The 17,802-nt window shown below is 42.6% G+C and overlaps 1 non-coding gene across 1 annotated transcript; it reads right to left on the bottom strand.

Moving 5' to 3' along the window:
- Positions 1-16,156: 16,156 nt before the first annotated feature.
- LOC141609860 (small nucleolar RNA R71) lies at positions 16,157-16,265 on the bottom strand. Its single transcript, XR_012527765.1, has one exon. It is a non-coding gene; the product is annotated as a small nucleolar RNA R71 (small nucleolar RNA).
- Between the last annotated feature and the right edge of the window lie 1,537 nt (positions 16,266-17,802).

Here is a 17,802-nt window from a genome sequence, read left to right as displayed (position 1 = left end):
AGTCAGATGGTAGGGACGGAGGATGACTCCGTGCTTCTTGCGTTTTCGGATTAGGAGGTTCATCTCCTGGATGTCTTCGTTGGTAGGTTCGTATCCCAGCCCAAAGGGAATGTTGGGGACCTTAGCCTGTTTCAAGGGAGGCAATGGGTCCTTTAGTGGATTAAGCGGCAAACCCGGGAAATAACCCTGACGCATCATGATACGGTTGACCGTAAGGTTGGTGAACGGGTCACAGTCAGAGGTTGCCGATTCATCAGTTATGGCGTTCACGGCTTCGAAACCCCACATTTCATCGTCGTCCTCCTCAATGGCTTGGGAGGCTACCCCTCTTCTCATAAGTGCTTTGATTGGGGAAGCGGGGATCGTGATCATTTTCCCGTTGAAGGGGACCCTGATCTTCTGGTGGAGCGTTGAGGTGACCGCCTTGACGGCGTGAATCCAGGGACGTCCCAGGAGCATGTTGAAGGACGCGTCGGTGTTGACCACTTGAAAACTAGTTTGTCTTTCTAATGGCCCGGTTGCGACGGTCAAAGTGACTAGCCCAGCGACCTTGCGACGAGTGCCATCGTAGGCGCGTACTCCTTGATTTGTCGGGATTAAATCAGATTCCTTGATGCCCAGCCTGTGGGCAGTTTTGAGAGGAATGACATTCACGGCGGAACCGTCATCCACGAGGACCATTGGTATATTCTTTTGGAGGCATTGTACGGTGATGTACAGGGCCAGGTTATGATTGGCTCCGAACAGGGGGATATCCTCGTTGGAGAAGACGACCGAGTTACTCAGATCAGGGGCGTCTCTCGTCATGTGTGCCACTATTTCTTCTGGAGAAGAGGTGAAGGGCACGGTTAATTTTCCCAAGGCCTACAGCAAGGCCTGCCGATGCTCAAAAGACGTCGCGATCAGCTGCCAAATTGAGATTTCAGCTTTTGCTTTCTGGAGCTGTTTCAGGATTGGGTTCTCGGGAGCCTTTGGTTGAGTGTCCACTTCCAGGACCACTTGGTCATTCGTTGTTGGAACGACCGCTGGGTTGCTCAGATTCTGATAGGGACGTCCGGACCGGGTGAGATGTCCGATTTCCTTCGTCCGCTTTTCCTTCCCCGGGATGACATAAATATCCTCAACATCATCCCGCCATATGCCGTTAATTTCAGGGTCTCGAGGATACCTTGGAGGGGTATTCCTCGGTGGGTAGTTCTTGTGGGGAATATTTTTGTGAGGGCGATTTTTATCGGGGTAGTTATTTTGAGGGTAGTTATTTTGAGGGTGATTTTCGTGAGGTCTATGCCAGAATGGTCGCGGGAGAAATCCACCCTGGGGTGGGTAATTTTGAATGTTTGGGGAATTCTCCCTTGGGCGCGGTGTTGGGGGATTGAAGATGAGTCGACGGTAGGCGTCGTCGAGTCGGGTGATTCGCTTAGAGAGGCTGGCTATGGCCTCTTCAACTTGTTGAAACATAGTGAGCATGGCAGCACTGAATACGAACACTCCGTCTAAAGGATCCTTTTCCAGAACATTCACCTCGTCGTCAATCGGCAAGATGAGATGAGAGCAATCTAGGGTCGGCTCATCGTCAGAGATGGTGTGAATTCCTAGGGGATTCGTCTTGTTGTTCGGTTTAGTTGGTGGTGGTATAGACAAATCTCCCTTCTCAATCATGTCTTGAATGAGGTGCTTGAGTTTGAAGCAATTTGGTATCATGCCCCTTCCCTCGATGATACTGGCAGTAGGCGTTGGGATTCCAAAATCGAGATTTCTTGGCGTCGGTCGGATCCGGGGTAGGCCCGATCGGTTGTAACTTCCCTTGGTCCATGAGCCTTTTCACGGCACTTGCATAAGTCGACCCTATGTTGGTGAACACACTCTGGGGGCGTTCAGTTTTCTTGGCAGATGGTTCGACGAGGTTAACTTCATCAATCTTGTTTGTCTGACCGTAAGGGCGAGATCCGGTTGAGTTGGATTCTTGATAACCCCTGCCAGTGGTTTTTGCTAAGACGCCCTTTCGAAGGTTGTCCTCAATACGTGTCCCCAGAATCTGCAGATCTTGAAAAGTTTTGATATTCTGATACCTCAGTAGGTTGGCATAAACCGGGCGGAGGTTATTGACAAATTTTCCCACCAGGGTCGATTCACTCGGCTTACTGACCAACTGAGTACTCACCCTCCTCCAACGGGTTAGAAACTCAGTGAATCCTTCCTTGTCGTTTTGGGTTAGCACCTCGAGAGTACGGGTGTTGGCCTGGATCTCGACATTATCGGCATACTGTTTGGCAAACTCAACCGCGATCTCATCCCAAGTGGTAAGGTTTTTCGGGTCCAAGGAGTAGTACCATTAGTGAGGAATCGGCTCCAGAGAGGATGGGAAGATCCGGGTAAAGAGCTCCTGTTTGACCCCCTTAATAGCCATATAGTCCTTGAAAGCACGGATGTGGTTGAGTGGATCCTCCACTCCCTTGAACTTAGGCACATCAGTCAGGGTGAAGTTGTCAGGTAACTGGTCCTCAACAGGTTCGAACCTTCGGTTATTCTCAAGGTGGATATTGTTACCCCTGGCTAGGAGCTGTTCCTCCAGGAGTTTCAGCCTCTTCTCAGTTTCAGTCAGAGGTGGGGTACTATGTTCCCCAATTTCCTTGTTCTCGAGGGCGTCGATACGGGTCTCGACGCGATCCAGGGTGACCTTAAGAGCGGTAAGCAGGCTGGCTAGCTGATCAGTTGTGACATCTCTGTTGTTATCATTGTTGTTGTGGTTGACAGACGAAGTTGAAGACGGGGCCATGGCTCTGAGGCAGAAAAACGGCTCACATTACAACTCAATCCGACACGGTTCCAAGACTGAACGCAGAGAACACAGAGGACGAGACAAAGATCGACTCAACAAGGCGGGGTGACCGTATGTGGTCCCTCGGTGCTGACTCGATTTATGACGTGACGGTGTTTGACCGAACCTTTGACACGAGTCCAACATGACGGCGTGACGCCATTGGACGGGTCTCGTGGTGAGACGACTCATAAGTAAAGACCCATAAGTACATTTGTCGCTTTAATGGGCGGTTTCCGAAGATAGAAATCTCCGCAAGTCGATCAGTTGAAAAGAGTTGTCTTAAGTTTATTTGCAAAAGACGGTTTGAGTTTGAGTCGGCTCGGAAAATAGTGTGTTGCTTCCCAAGACGGTTTTGAAATTCAAAATTGTATGTTTTGAAAATCGAGTTTAAAATGTTTGAAAAGGTCTCGGGGACGGTGCATGGTCCTCGGGATCTGAAAGTGTCTCGAGAAAAGGGTGTGTGCTTTTCTCGGGTTTTGAAAAAGCCATTGTCGACGCGAAACGGGTTAAAATCCGTGTCTAGACGCGGCGATTATAACGGCGTAAAAAGGCGATTTGAAACGGTTATACAAAACCGGGTTTGAAAATCGTCATTACGACGGCCTAGAAAGGCGTGTTAAAATGGTTATACAAAACCGGGTTTGAAAATCGTCATTACGACGGCCTAGAAAGGCGTGTTGAAATGGTTATACAAAACCAGGTTTGAAAATCGTCATTACGACGGCCTAGAAAGGCGTGTTGAAATGGGTATACAAAACCGGGTTTGAAAATCGTCATTACGATGGCCTAGAAAGGCGTGCATCGGTCGGCGAAAGACCGAGGTTTGAAATGGCCATTATAACGGCGCGAAAAGGGTGTTTTTTAAAGTTTGAAAATGACACGGAAGGACTTATGATCAGATAGCACATAAGCACTCGCAGTTCATTATATTATGCATCATGCTGACACGGGTTTTGGCTTAGAAGGGTGGGTTACACACCAAGCAATCAAACCCCGATTTGGGAGAGGGATACCAATCCAAACAAAATGTGTAAGGAGGGTGCCCTAGCCTCGTGCTCGAAAGTGATGAAAGCTCTTTGACGAAACAGAAATGTGTAACGTCAATGGTATGCTTGACTCAATCGGAATTCGAAACGCGGGGATGAGAAAAATCACGACGACGAGACGAGCCAATTGGTCGAAAAGAGTTAGGTTGTGGGCCCGGACAAGGAACCCGACCGTGACCGTAATATCAATTAATGCATTCGAACCAAGACCTCGTTCGAGTCTCACCATCTAGGGATCACAAAGACGTAAGTGTCCTAGTTTTCCCCAGCGGAGTCGCCAATCTGTAGATATGGGCCAAGTCTCGGTCTGTGGATTTGGGGGCCACCTACCAATCCGTAGTCACGGGCCACCTGCACGCCAAGCCAATCTGTGGACATGCAGCGGTCTTTTGAAAGCCACGCTCGGCGGCGTAAAAATGCTTTCGACTGGATCGTTTTAGATCGGTCGGTTTTGTCTCGGTAAGGGTCTCGAAACGATTAGAGATGTTCAGAGTCGCCACCAAGCATTTGTGGGATGCCTGGAACCCGTTCGAATTCCACTTTATACCTCGGTCAAATCGAAGCACAAAGCAGCATTTGACATAGGTACTAAAGATAAGGAAATCGTCCCTCTTTAGCATCCTATCTCTAGAATGACTCTCGTACGCCCTGGATAAGGTCGTCCACTATCCAAAGTTTCTGAGTAAGAGGTGAAGGTACGTATTGGGAAGCCCTTTAATCAGACACCCAATCCCTCGCCCGTTTAGCGGCCTCTACTGATCGATCTTGGTTGGTTGAATGCAAAAGTTGATAAAACGGTTTAAATGCATGAATGCGCATCCAATGATTTAAACCTAACATGTGAGAGCTTTCTAAGTCGGTTGATTTAATCCAAATATCAAGTATAAGATGTCGAGTTGGATTAATGATTGATTTGCATGCAAGACGGGAATTAAACATCCATTTACCGTATTAGGTTTAGGGTGCATAACATGATCCATTTGTCTTAGTATGGCATTTTGCAAATATGGTTTTGAATAATCGAATAGTCATCTGATCCGTCCTATATCCGGGTTAACCGGAGTCGGGATCGTCCTAGACTAATCTTTGAAGGAACAGCCCCTGCACAGGACGGCTATAAGAGGCGCGAGCCAGCCGGCGGTGTAAGGGGCCTCCCTCTGGTTTTGAAAAGGAGAAATGGGAAGCCTGCTTGAGGTGCGGGTTAGCCAACGGTTGTATGCCGTGTTATGACTATTTAGAAAACGTTATAAAACGTGTTAAAAATGGGTATTTGAACCCGGTTTGATTTGAAAGGGTCGTTTAGACCGCATTTGTTGATTTGAAGAACTAGACTCGAATAATCATCATTATTTGATAATATTCGGTGTCGGGTTCGATTTGACAAACTTGACATGAATAGTTTTGAAAATAATTATAGACTAATTGTTTTAAGTTCATTTTGAATGTAATTAGTCGGTACTCGTCATCGTACCCGGGTTAAAATCCGGCATGGTATGTAGAACCAAGGATGATTTCCTGTTGGTGACTAATATGTTTGTTTGAAAATATGAAGAAATGAAATAAAAGGCTTTAAAATACCTTTTAAATGTTATTAACCAAATATTATCACCGAAACACGGATTTAACCGTCATGGTATGAAGAACCAAGGGTGAAAAATGCTTTATGGTTAAAACATGTGAAATGAAACAAAAAGGTTTCGAAAATACTTGAAATGGTAAAAACCGATTACAAATATAAAAAATGGATTAAGGGAAATGACGAGAACAAACACGGTTGATCTCTGGTCTGAGTACCCCATTTAGGCGCGACCCTGTTGGCGACCCAAGGGGCTTCTGCCTCAGACCAAAAATCGGTTTTGGCTCGTTTATTCCATGTTTTGGTTCATGTTATGCATGTTTTAGCATGTTAGAGTCATGAAACAAATGAAAACATAATAAAAGAGGATTTTTACACCCTCATACTTACATGTTTGGTTATGGCGAGTGACCGACGTAAGTGTAACAACTCGTTTGATCGGAAAAAACTCGGTTTAAAACCGTTTTGGTAAGTAAAAGAGTGTTTTAAAAGTTTAGTGATAGTGTAGTGGTCGAAGTGGTCGGTCAAGTGATTTAATGCACGATGACGGTACCAAACAATGTGTAAGGCTCGTGTTTACGATCGGTAGGTCGTAAATACGCGTCGGATTGTGACTTAAGAAGTCAATTCGAGAATTTTAAGGGAGAAAAGAGGGGGCGGACACTCGCGTAAGTCTCAAATGGGTGGCATTTGAGGGGTATTTATAGGAGAATGAGTGGTTGTGTGAGTTTTGAGCGACGTGGCCACCTGGGCTGCTCAAAGAGGCGCGAGCCACGTCGCGGGTCTTCGAGCTGTGTTGTCGCTTTCACAACAAACGCAATCATGATTTGTTCTATCCTAGGATTTGTAGTCATATGTTTGGTACTTGACCAAACATAAATCCGGGAAATCTTAGCATATAAGGTTTGAAATGTTTTGGTTTTTGTGTTTGACTCGGTTTGACTCGTTGTTGGAGTCGGGATTTGAATTTTTGAGTCGGTTTTTGGTCCGGTGTCGATTTTGACTCTAGTTAGTGTCATTGTGACCCCGTCGTCGTGCATTAAACACTCCAGGTATTTTCGAAATATTTTGAAATGTTTTATTTTCGAAATCGTTTTAAGTTTTCCGACGTAAAGTTGTACACAAACTGTCGATCAAACGCTGCGATTCCAAAGCATGTTGTAGTCCGATAATCATCGGGTGTTTGTTGGAGTCTTAGCAGATACCGGGTATCTATAGAGTCATTCTCCAAACATTTAGCTGTCAAAGACTCCACAATTCTGGTGCTATTAGATGGACAGTAGAATCTATAACCTTTAGAAGTTGCAGGATAACCAATGAAAAAACCAGGAGTGTTTTTGGGATCAAGCTTCTTTTCATTAGGGTTATAAATTCTCACCTCAGTTGGACAACCCCATACCCTCAAATGATTCAAACTTGGTTTTCTCCCAGTCCACAATTCAAAAGGTGTTTTAGGAACTGATTTGCTAGGTACTCTGTATAAGATATATGAGGCAGTTTTAAGAGCTTCTCCCCAAAGAAAATCAGGTAATTTAGATCTCGACATCATACTCCTCACCATATCTTTCAAAGTACGATTACGACGCTCAACCACACTATTTTGTTCAGGAAGACCCGGCATAGTATATTGTCCAACAATACCACATTCTTGCAAGTATTCAGCAAAAGGTCCCATGAACTATCCCGAATCACCATGTTTACCATAATACTCACCACCTCGGTCCGATCTCACAATCTTAATAGTCTTATTTAACTAGTTGTCAACCTCAGCTTTAAAGATTTTGAACTTATCAAGGGCCTCAGACTTGTTACTTATAAGGTAGACATAGCCATATCTAGAATAGTCATCAATAAATATGATATAAGATGTCTTTCCACAAATGGTAGAGGATAATGGCCCTTGATTCGCCCCTTGTGGTTCCCGTTACAAGGGGGATGTGCACATTAAGGAACTTGGGTTTTCGCTCGGAGTTGATGAGCGAGGATTAGGTGGGAATGGCTGCGGTCCCCCACTGGCGTTGTAGAATATCTGTTGCGATGGATATTCTGGCAGGGCTACACACTTTAGTGTGTAGTCAGATGTCTGGAGATGTGACGGAGTTCGGTGATCGTATGTGTTGTTGTCTTGTTTATCTTGTATGGTGTAATCAGTAACTGACCCCGTTAATTGTTTTAAAAACTGTGGTGATCCATTCAGGAATGGTGAGTAGTTATTGAGGAGGTATGAGATGGATTGCGCGAGGGATAGCTGGGATGGAGTCACCACGTGTCACTAGAGTCTTCCGCTGTGTCATTGAACTTATATTTCTTTTTAGCTGGTTTTGATATTTTAGAACAGATGTATTTCACTTTACTATTTTGGGATTTTGGTTATGTAATCACTTAAACTCATTTATTTAAGTGTAAATTATAATCAGTACCAATATAATCACCACTTTTTATAATCATTACCAACATAAAACTTAATTGGTAAACAGTATCAACTTAATTGCTCCGATCAATAATTAGTACCAAATGACCTGAAACTGCCACTTATTCACTTAGACTCCCCTAAAAAGACGAAAGTGGCCTTATTATATCATCTTATTTCATTCACTTAATCGTTCAATCAAAACTTACACAATACAAAAACTTCATCTTCTCAAATAACCCTAAATATTCACTTCATCATTCTTCATCACCATTTTTCAGTGCCACCATTTCCGCAAGGTTAATTATTTTGAGCAATTTTGATAAATTCAAGGATGAGCCTTTACGTGAATCAACATATGAAAACTTGGGTCATGGTTTGATTTTAAATTAATGATCTGGGTTGCTTTTAATTTCAGTAAAAAGGGGGGGATTGTTACTTGTTAGAGTAGTGTTTCTGTGTGAAATTGCATGATAAATTACAGAACTTTGATGATTTTGATGTCATTTACTCTGTTATATAACCACAATCCCCATCAAAATCCAAACTTTTTATAGTGGGATAATTGAAATTGTATAGAATTGCGAAATACTACATGCATGTTTTTAGGGTTTATCGTATCGCTTATCGTAATTTGTGGGTTATTTTACATGGGTTTGGTTTAATGGGGAAGGGTAAGGTATCTTTTACAGTGGTTGTGGATTGTGGGAGTACTGGTACTAGGGTGAATGTTTATCAGAGGATGACTAGTGTCGCGAGAAATGGGAATTTGCCAGTTTTGTTGCACTCTTTTCCTGATGAATTGATGAAAAAACATGTTTGGAATAATGGTTTTCAGTACCATTGTATTCACACCGAGCCGAGTTTAGACAAATTTGTTGGTAATTATTCGCAAGTGAAGGTGTCTTTGGAGCCATTAATTCATTGGGATGAGGGATTAGTGTCGCGTGAGCAGCGTGGTGATACACCAATTTTCGTTTTAGCAACTACTTCCTCCATTCAACTTCACTCTACCTATTTCCATTTTCTACACTATTCACAAGTGCACATTCAATCTCGATTTTCTCTCAATACATACGTGAAAATATATTCACGTGGGATCTTTTTTTATTCGTCTTTACGAGTACATTAAAAATATCTTAACTTTTATAATTTTTGCAAATACGTAGCTAACGATATTTACCGCGTAAAACACGTGTTGACGAACGTGAAAAAGCAAAGTGGTAGAGTGGAGTTGAATGGAGGAAGTACATGAATAAGGAGGATTCCATTGGAGGAATCAAAGTTAGTTTTAGATAATGTCGAGCGTGTGGTTAAGGAGCATTTGACTGAAAGATAATGGAGATGGAAAAAGCAGTAAATGTCTAGATGATGGGGAAGATGTGTACTTAAATAGCATAAAGGGAGGGGTAGATTAGGGATAAAAAACAAAAAAATTGACTGAAAAATTCAAATTCAAATTATAAGTGGCAGTTTCAGGTCACCTGGTACTACTTATTGATCGGAGCAATTAAGTTGATACTATTTACTAATTAAATTTTATGTTGGTACTGATTATAAAAAATGGTAATTATATTGGTAGTGATTATCAATTTACACTTTATTTAAGTATGTTCTTTTATGGTCAATTTGATATACATTGCCTCGGATAACCGAGATGATAGCACTTTCATGCATTAGGCGGTCTTGGTAAGGCACCTTGGTGTATGGGGGTATCACAAAGTGGTATCAGAGCGATGATTTTGGAACCTGTAACTAATGAACCTTATGAACCTAGGTAGTCAAATTAAAATGAACCTGAGTAGGAGTTGTTAGGAGTTAATGCAAAGACTTGGGAGACGTCCTAAAGTCGCGAACTCGCCCTGCAACTTTGAACCGGTCACTATGGGGTGTCATGGGATAGCTATGTGTTTACTAATGTTCTATTGTATATGTTGGATGATATGTTGTATGGAATTGTTGGATAAATGATTGTGGAGGGATGGAGGATGTGGTGGAACAAGGTGAAGTAGTTCATATGATAATATGTTGTGAATAATGATGTTGCATGATGGATGATTTATAATGTGGCATTATAGTAACATGTGAATAGGATGTTGCGTTTTATGTATGTATGTATATATATATATATATATATATATATATATATATATATATATATATATATATATATATATATATATATATATATATTAGTTGTTGCGAAAAGTTGTTAAGTTAAAGCATGCGGGTAGCTAGAGAGTCAGCATGACTCGATCGAGTGGAGGATACTCGATCGAGTAGCTTGGACTCAATCGAGTGGGTATATGAAAATGTTGGGCAGTAATTGCTATTTTAGGGATCTCGATCGAGTAAGTGGAGTACTCGATCGAGTGGGGGCTACTCGATCGAGTACGTTTGGGGCTCGATTGAGTGCGTTTTGTTGTACGTTCTGGTCAGGTTCTGGAGTTGAGGTACGCAATCGAGTAAGTGGGCAACTCGATCGAGTGACTTCTACTCGATTGAGTGAGTGTAGTTACTCGATTGAGTGTGTGCTGTGCATGTCGTATATGCTTTGAGCCGTAGGCTATGTGATTACATTTGTCTCTCCTCTTATAGATCAAAGATGCCGCCAAAGAGATCTGCTTTGTACACTAGGGCACAAGAGATGAGTGTACATGAGATGGAAAAGATGCTTGAGCATCAAGAGGCGCTTACCAAGGCCCTAAAAAATCTGGGAAAGACAAAGATGCCGGGGTGGACTTTGCCAAGATGACCACTACGATAGCCCGCTTCAACCCAAAGGAGTATATGGGTACCGGTGCGCCAATTTTGCTCGACAATTGGCATAGGGAGATGGAGAACTTCTTAAATATGGTTCATTATCCCGAGGACTTCATAATGGAACAAGCTGCGTTCTACTTGAGAGATGCTGCGGGAGAGTGGTGGGACAAGGTAAGGGAGAGTGCCTTAGATTTGTATATGAAGCTGGGGAAGTCAGCTATACCATGGAGTTAGTTTAAGAGAGCTATGCGCCGAGAGTTTGTACCTGAACATGTTCATAGTAAGCTGAGGGAGGAGTTTTATGCTTTCAAGATGACTCTGGATATGACTGTGGCTGATTATTACCACAAGTTTAATGAGAAATCGAGGTATGCAGAGGACATGGGGCTGAATCAGGAGAACTTGGCACTGAGGTTTGAGAAGAGCTTGACTTATCAGATAATGGAGAAGCTACCAGTTGGGGTCCTTACAGATGTTAAGGAAGTTTACGAGCGAGCAGGGAGAGCTGAAAGGTTGGTCGAAATGGCCAAACAGAACAAGGAGAGGTGTCTTGAGAAGAGAAAGGCTGAGAGTGAGGGTGGTGGTTAGTCTAGTTACAAGAGGGGTAACCATAACCAGGCGAGGGCTTACTCATCGGGATCAAGTTTTAGTAGTGGAGCTTCGTATGGGCGTGGTCGTGGTGGTAGTGGTAGCAGCTGGAATATCTTTTGTTACAACTGTGGTGGTATGGGCCATAACAGACATAAGTGTACTAGTGCCATGGGGAGAGGTTTTCAGAGGCCATCACATGGGAGGTTTTTGCAGGGTCCATCTCAGAGTTATGCTAGCAACCGACCGGCTGGGTCATGAAATAACCAAGGAGGTCAGAGTAACAACAACGGTTGATCTAACCGCAATGGCGGTAACTCTTATCAGAAACCAGCGGCTAACAACAATCAAGGGTCGGCTGCCAAGCCATCTACTTCAGCTAGTACAGTCCAGGGAGGTGGACAAAAGACCAGTGGCAAGTTATTCATGATGGACAAGAAAGCTTCTAAGGATGATGCTCACTGGTACCGTTCTTGTTAATGATGTTTCTACCTTTGTTTTGTTTGATTCGGGGGCGTCACACTCTTTTGTATCGTCGAGTCATGCTAAGCTTTTGGGTTTGAGAGAGTTTGAGTCTGTAAAAGATGAGGTTTTTATACCGTCAGGTGAGTCAGTGTCTTGTGGGAAGTTGTATAAGGGTGTATCTATGATAGTTGGGCAGGTTGATCTTCTAGTGGATTTGTTAGAATTTCCTATGGATGGTTTTGAGATGATAGTTGGTATGGATTGACTGGGTAAGTACAAGGCTAGAATAGATTATCACCAAAAGAGAGTCTCTTTGAGAGGCCCTAAGGGAGTTAGTATGTCTTATCGTGGGTTTGTTATCAAACCTAAAGTCAAAGTGATTGTAGCGGTGACATTGAAGTCTTAACTAAGGAAGGGGTATCCTTTGATTTTATGCCACGTGAAAGACCATACTATGGTGGGTTCGATAGCTGATCAGATATCAGTGGTGGGAGAGTTTCCAGATGTTTTTCCGGAGGAGATACCAGGTTTGCCACCGAAGAGAGATATAGATTTCAGTGTGGAGCTGAAACCAGGAACATGACTAATCTCTAAGGCCTCTTACCGCATGGGTCCTAAAGAATTAGAAGAGCTGAAGAAGCAGTTGGATGATTTGATAGATAAGGGATACATTAGACCTAGTGTATGGCCATGGGGAGCACCAGTTCTACTTGTGAAGAAGAAAGATGGGAACTTGAGGTTGTGCATCGACTACAAGGAGCTGAAAAGGGTTACAGTGAAGAACAAGTATCCTTTTCCAAGGATAGATGATCTGTTTGACAGTTGAGTGGGGCATGAGTATTTTCAAAGATTGATTTGAGATCAGGTTACCATCAGGTGAGGATTCTGGATGAGGACATAACGAAGACTGCTTTTCGATTGAGGTATGGTCACTATGAGTATGTGGTGATGCAGTTTAGGTTGTCTAATGCACCGACAGTGTTTATAGATTTGATGAACCGGGTCTTCAGTCAGTTTTTGGATCGGTTTGTGGTGGTGTTCATAGTTGATATCTTAGTCTATTCCAAGACTAAGGAGGAGCATGAGGAGCACTTGAGGTTGGTGTTACAAACTTTGCCTGACAATCAGCTGTATGCAAAGTTGTCTAAGTGTGAGTTCTGGCTCGAGGAAGTTGCCTTTCTGGGGCATGTGATTTCCAAAGAGGGTGTATCTGTGGATCCTAAAAAGATAGAGGCAGTGTCTAAGTGGAAAACACCGAAGAATGTGGCAGAGATCAGGAGTTTCTTGGGTTTGGCAGGGTACTATCGTCGGTTCGTGAAAGACTTTTCAAATATCGCTAGACATATAACAGCGTTGATGAGGAAAGAGAAGAGGTTTCATTGGGATGAAAGTTGTGAGACGGCGTTCCAAACATTAAAGGAGCGTTTGACCACATCTCCAGTCTTAGCTTTACCAGAAGGGTGCGAGAACTTTGAGGTATATACCGATGCTTCAAAAAATGGGTTGGGTTGTGTGTTGATGCAGAATGGGAAGGTCATTGCCTATGATTCTAGGCAATTGAAGCCTTATGAGGAGAACTATCCGACATATGATCTAGAGTTGGGTGCCGTTGTGTTTTCTCTCAAGATTTGGAGACACTATCTTTATGGGGCGACCTTTAAGGTGTTTTCAGATCACAAGAGTCTAAAGTACATCTTTACCCAAAAAGAGATGAACATGAGACAGAGGAGGTGGATGGAGCTTATAGGGGACTACGACTGGATATCATATACCATGAAGGGAAAGCAACCGTTGTGGCTGATGCGTTGAGCAGGAAGAGTGTGCATTCCTTATGCACAGCCATGTCTTTGATGAGGTTGAGAGATGAGGTGGGAAATATGGAGATACATGTGATACAAAAAGGGGATGCTAGAGGAGACTTGACAGTGGAGCCGGATCTTTATGAGGATATTCGCAGGAAGCAGGCTCTTGATTCTAAGATTCAGGAGTGGAGAGTTGGGGTAGAGAAAAGGACGGTGTCTCAATTCTCTATTCATTCAGATGGAAGTGTTCGGTTTGATGGGAGACGGTGTGTGCCTAGTGATGAGGAGTTGAAAAAGGTGATCATGACAGAGGCTCACTGCACACCGTATTCAGTACATACAGGTGGTGACAAGCTGTATAGAGATTTGAAGAAGACTTTCTGGTGGCTGGGATAAAAAGGGAAACAACTGAGTTCGTGGATCGATGTTTGATATGTTAGAGGGTTAAGGGAGTGTAGCGATGACCATAAGGTAAGATTCAGTCTCTAGAGGTACCTGAGTGGAAATGGGAATCTATCTCTATGGACTTTACAGTGGGTTTACCATGGAGCTAGCAGGGTAATAACATGATATGGGTGATAGTTGACCGTTTGACTAAATCAGCTCACTTTATTCCTATGAAAGATTCATGGAGTAAGGTTGAGTTCGCTAATGGGTACAGGAAACATGTGGCGAGGTTACATGGAGTCCCTAAGGACATTGTGTCAGATCGAGATGCGAGGTTTATTTCTCGGTTTTGGCAAGAGTTGCAGGAGATGATGAGAACTACCTTGAAGATGAGTACTGCTTTTCATTGATGAGTCATTTTTGTATACACTTTTATGCCTCCCCTTAATATTATTTGAGACGATTTCCATGCTATTTTATGCCATTTACATGCTTATTAAGTTAGAATCTAGTTATACCGCATTTTGGTGTTTAAATGCAGGGATCACGCATTTGTGGAGCAAACGAGCACACCGGAGCACCGCGGAGTTGGCATATAGGACACACGCTGCATGACACGTATTTCTAGGAGATAAAGACAAGATTTGACATGGATTTGTTCGAAGAACCGAAGACCAGAAGCCAAACTCGACCGAGTTTCACCAAACTCGATCTAGTTTCGGCTTGAACCGGCTGACGTGTCTTTTATTTCCGGATATTCTATTTTACCTAATTTCTATAATATGTACTCGGACGAATGAATTTTAGGTTACGCTTTTCATACCTAGAGAAGGCTGAGAAGAACTTTTAGCAATAAGAAAACTTTCTTAGCATTCAGATCTAGAATTCTTTGCATCCGAATTTACGGTACTTTGTTTATCTTTATTTACTATCAATCAATTTAGTTTCTGTTCAATTATTAGTATCTCTTATTTTCTTTTATGCTTTCAATCATGTCTTCTATAATTATTATTGTTGTTATTTTAATTAGTATGCATGGCTAAATCCTTCATCTAGGGAGAAGGGGGATCTAGGTTGATTAAAAGGGGATTAATGAACAAATTATTAGTAAGACCGCTTAAGTTATCGTTTGATTATTGTTTTCTTCTAATTATTTGATTTAGGCCCGAATCTCTAATTAGTATAGCGAATTGATATTTCACCGACCGGGTTATATTCAATATAGGCTACGGTAATCAGATAGGTAAAGGTTAATTATATCGATCACATGTTAATCTGAATCTAAAGGGCATAATTGAATCGATAGATCTTGTGACCTTAGATAACTTGGTTGACCTTCTAATTCACTAAATTGCATTCCCGGATAATCAACTTAGCGAACCCGATTCCCTAGACTTTTAATCTCTATTGCTTACAAACTTTATTTATTTGCTTAATTAGTCACTTAGATACAAACAATCAAAATCTACAAGAAACTGTTACTTTTCAGACGGACTTAATTAGTAAGCAAACTAGACTTTAGAGCCTCCCTGTGGATTCGATACCTTTATTGCCACTAGCTATTATTAGTAGTATCATAGGTTTTACTTTGATTTAGGGAAGACGACTTTGCCCTTATCAAATTTGGCGTCGTTGCTGGGGAGGCAACAATTTCCTGTTTGTTTTATTATTTAGTTTGTCTCTTGTTAGTTTCGTTTATGCCCAGGTCTTACAGGTCTGAACTTGTTTCTCCAGATCCAGAACCTGAGAGGACTTTTCGCTACAGACGGAAATTTAATCAAGAAGTGGTGGGTCAAGTAGAAGACTTGAGTATACTTGACGTCAAGATGGCGAGCTCAGCACAGTCAGCCGATCAGTCCTACAAAGAGGACGACATTCCTATTCCCAAAATCCCAGTCTAAACCCCTATTCCCGAGACTACCATCATGCCTACTCTAGCCAGTCACTCCGAGCCGACCTTAGCTTCTATCCCTCAAGGATTTAAGCTGCCCACTACTGCCAATGGAACTTTTGATATCCGGCCATCTTACATCAATTTGGTGGAATGAAATTTGTTTGGAGGGGCAGCTGCTGAGGATCCTGTGACACATATGGAGAAATTTGTCACTTACTGCTGTTCTATTCCTTTAACAGCTGGAGTGACACAAGACCAGGTAAAGGAGGTGCTTTTTCCTTTCTCTCTGAAAGATGGAGCTGGCGAGTGGTTAAGAGATCTGTATATGGAGAATGAAGGAATTACAGACTGGAATTCCTTAGCCCTTGCTTTCTACAAGAGGTACTTCCCACCTCAAAAGACTAATGCTCTACGAAATCAAATTACCAGTTTCAAGCAACGAGCTACTGAAGATTTGAATGAAGCTTGGATTCGCTTCAAATGTTTGGTCCGATCAGTTCCCCATCATGGTTTCCCTAAGTGGTTTCTTTGCAACCAGTTTTATAACGGGTTGTACGACGATCATCGTGCCCTTTTGGATTCTTCTGCTAATGGGAGGTTTCAGGACAACACAAATGATGATAACGCGTGGAAGTTAATTGATCAGATTGCCACCCATACTGCTAGGTATGGAAATCCTAGGGAAGCACGCGAGGAACTGGTGTTGATAGTACAGTTGCTGCAAAGTTAGACACTATAAATGCTGTAATTGCTGAGTTGCAGACGACCCAATCTTTGGGAAACAAGCAGACGGTTAATGCTATGACTCAGCAAGAGGAATCTTGTGCTCGTTGTGGTTTTGATGGTCATATTGCTGCTGAATGTTTAAGCACAATTGAGCAAGTTAATGCCTTCCAATCTTATAAGCAAGGTAATCTTTTCTCTAATTTCTATGATGAAAGGACTAGAGAGCATCCGAACCTCCAATGGTCAAGCCAGAATGTGCAGAACCCGCAACCACAACAACAAAATTCAACATATACTATTCCTCAAAACCGTGGGAATCCAAGGCCGAATCAAGGGGGAAATCAGTTCAATCAAGGGGGTAATCAATTCAATAATCAACGTCAACAACAGTTTCAGCCATTGCAACCTCCTCCCCTAGCTCCTAATAATGATATGGCCGAGTTGAAAGCTCTGTTGCAACAAAGTTTCTGAGAATCGTGCGAAGCAAGCATCTCAAATTAACGAGCTCAAAGCACACAACAAGATTCTAGATACCCAAGTTGCTCAGATGGCTGCCCAAAATCACTCTAAACAGCCCGGTACCCTTCCTCCACAAGGGAAGCAAGCTCATGAGCATACAAATGTAATTCATTTGAGGAGTGGCACTACCTATGAAGGCTCGAAAATGCCCGTTGAGGAAGAAGAGCATCCATTTATGCATTCTAAAGGATTGGGGAATTTGGAATTGAGCGACGATGAGAAAGATGTCAGTAATGATACAACACTTCCTACGAAAAAGAAGGACAAGGCAAAAGCTATTTTAGCTAAAACTCGACAGAGTTCCAAAAAACTCGATCGAGTTTCGTCTCAAATTGTTGCTGATGCTACTGGAAGTGACGTGGGTCATGATACTGGAGTTTCAGATGAAACTCGACCGAGTTTCCAAAAACGCGATCGAGTTTTGTCTCCTGTAGCTCATGATGTGCCTGCTTCGTCGAGTTCTGCAAAGGAAGCCGTGCCAATTACTATTCCACTATCTTTTCCGCATCGACAACAGAAGTCAAAACTTGATACGCAACTGAAGTGATTCATGGAAGTAGTGAAGAACTTGCAAGTGAGTGTTCTATTTACTGATTTGATCACTCAAGTGCCGGCTTATGCGAAGTTTTTGAAAGACATATTAACAAGGAAGAGATCCTTTGATGAAGTAGAGACGGTTGCATTCACTCAAAAGTGCACAGCTGCGATGCACGCTACCATTCCACCAAAGCTAAAGGATCCAGGGAGTTTTTCTATCCCTTGTCATATAGCTCATTTAGCTATTAGTAAAGCTCTTTGTGATTCT

The sequence above is a fragment of the Silene latifolia genome, chromosome 10, assembly GCF_048544455.1.
Source record: "Silene latifolia isolate original U9 population chromosome 10, ASM4854445v1, whole genome shotgun sequence".
In the NCBI taxonomy this organism is placed as follows: domain Eukaryota; kingdom Viridiplantae; phylum Streptophyta; class Magnoliopsida; order Caryophyllales; family Caryophyllaceae; genus Silene; species Silene latifolia.
The sequence above is the reverse complement of the archived record's forward strand: the minus strand, read 5'-3'. Positions and strand labels throughout refer to the sequence as shown.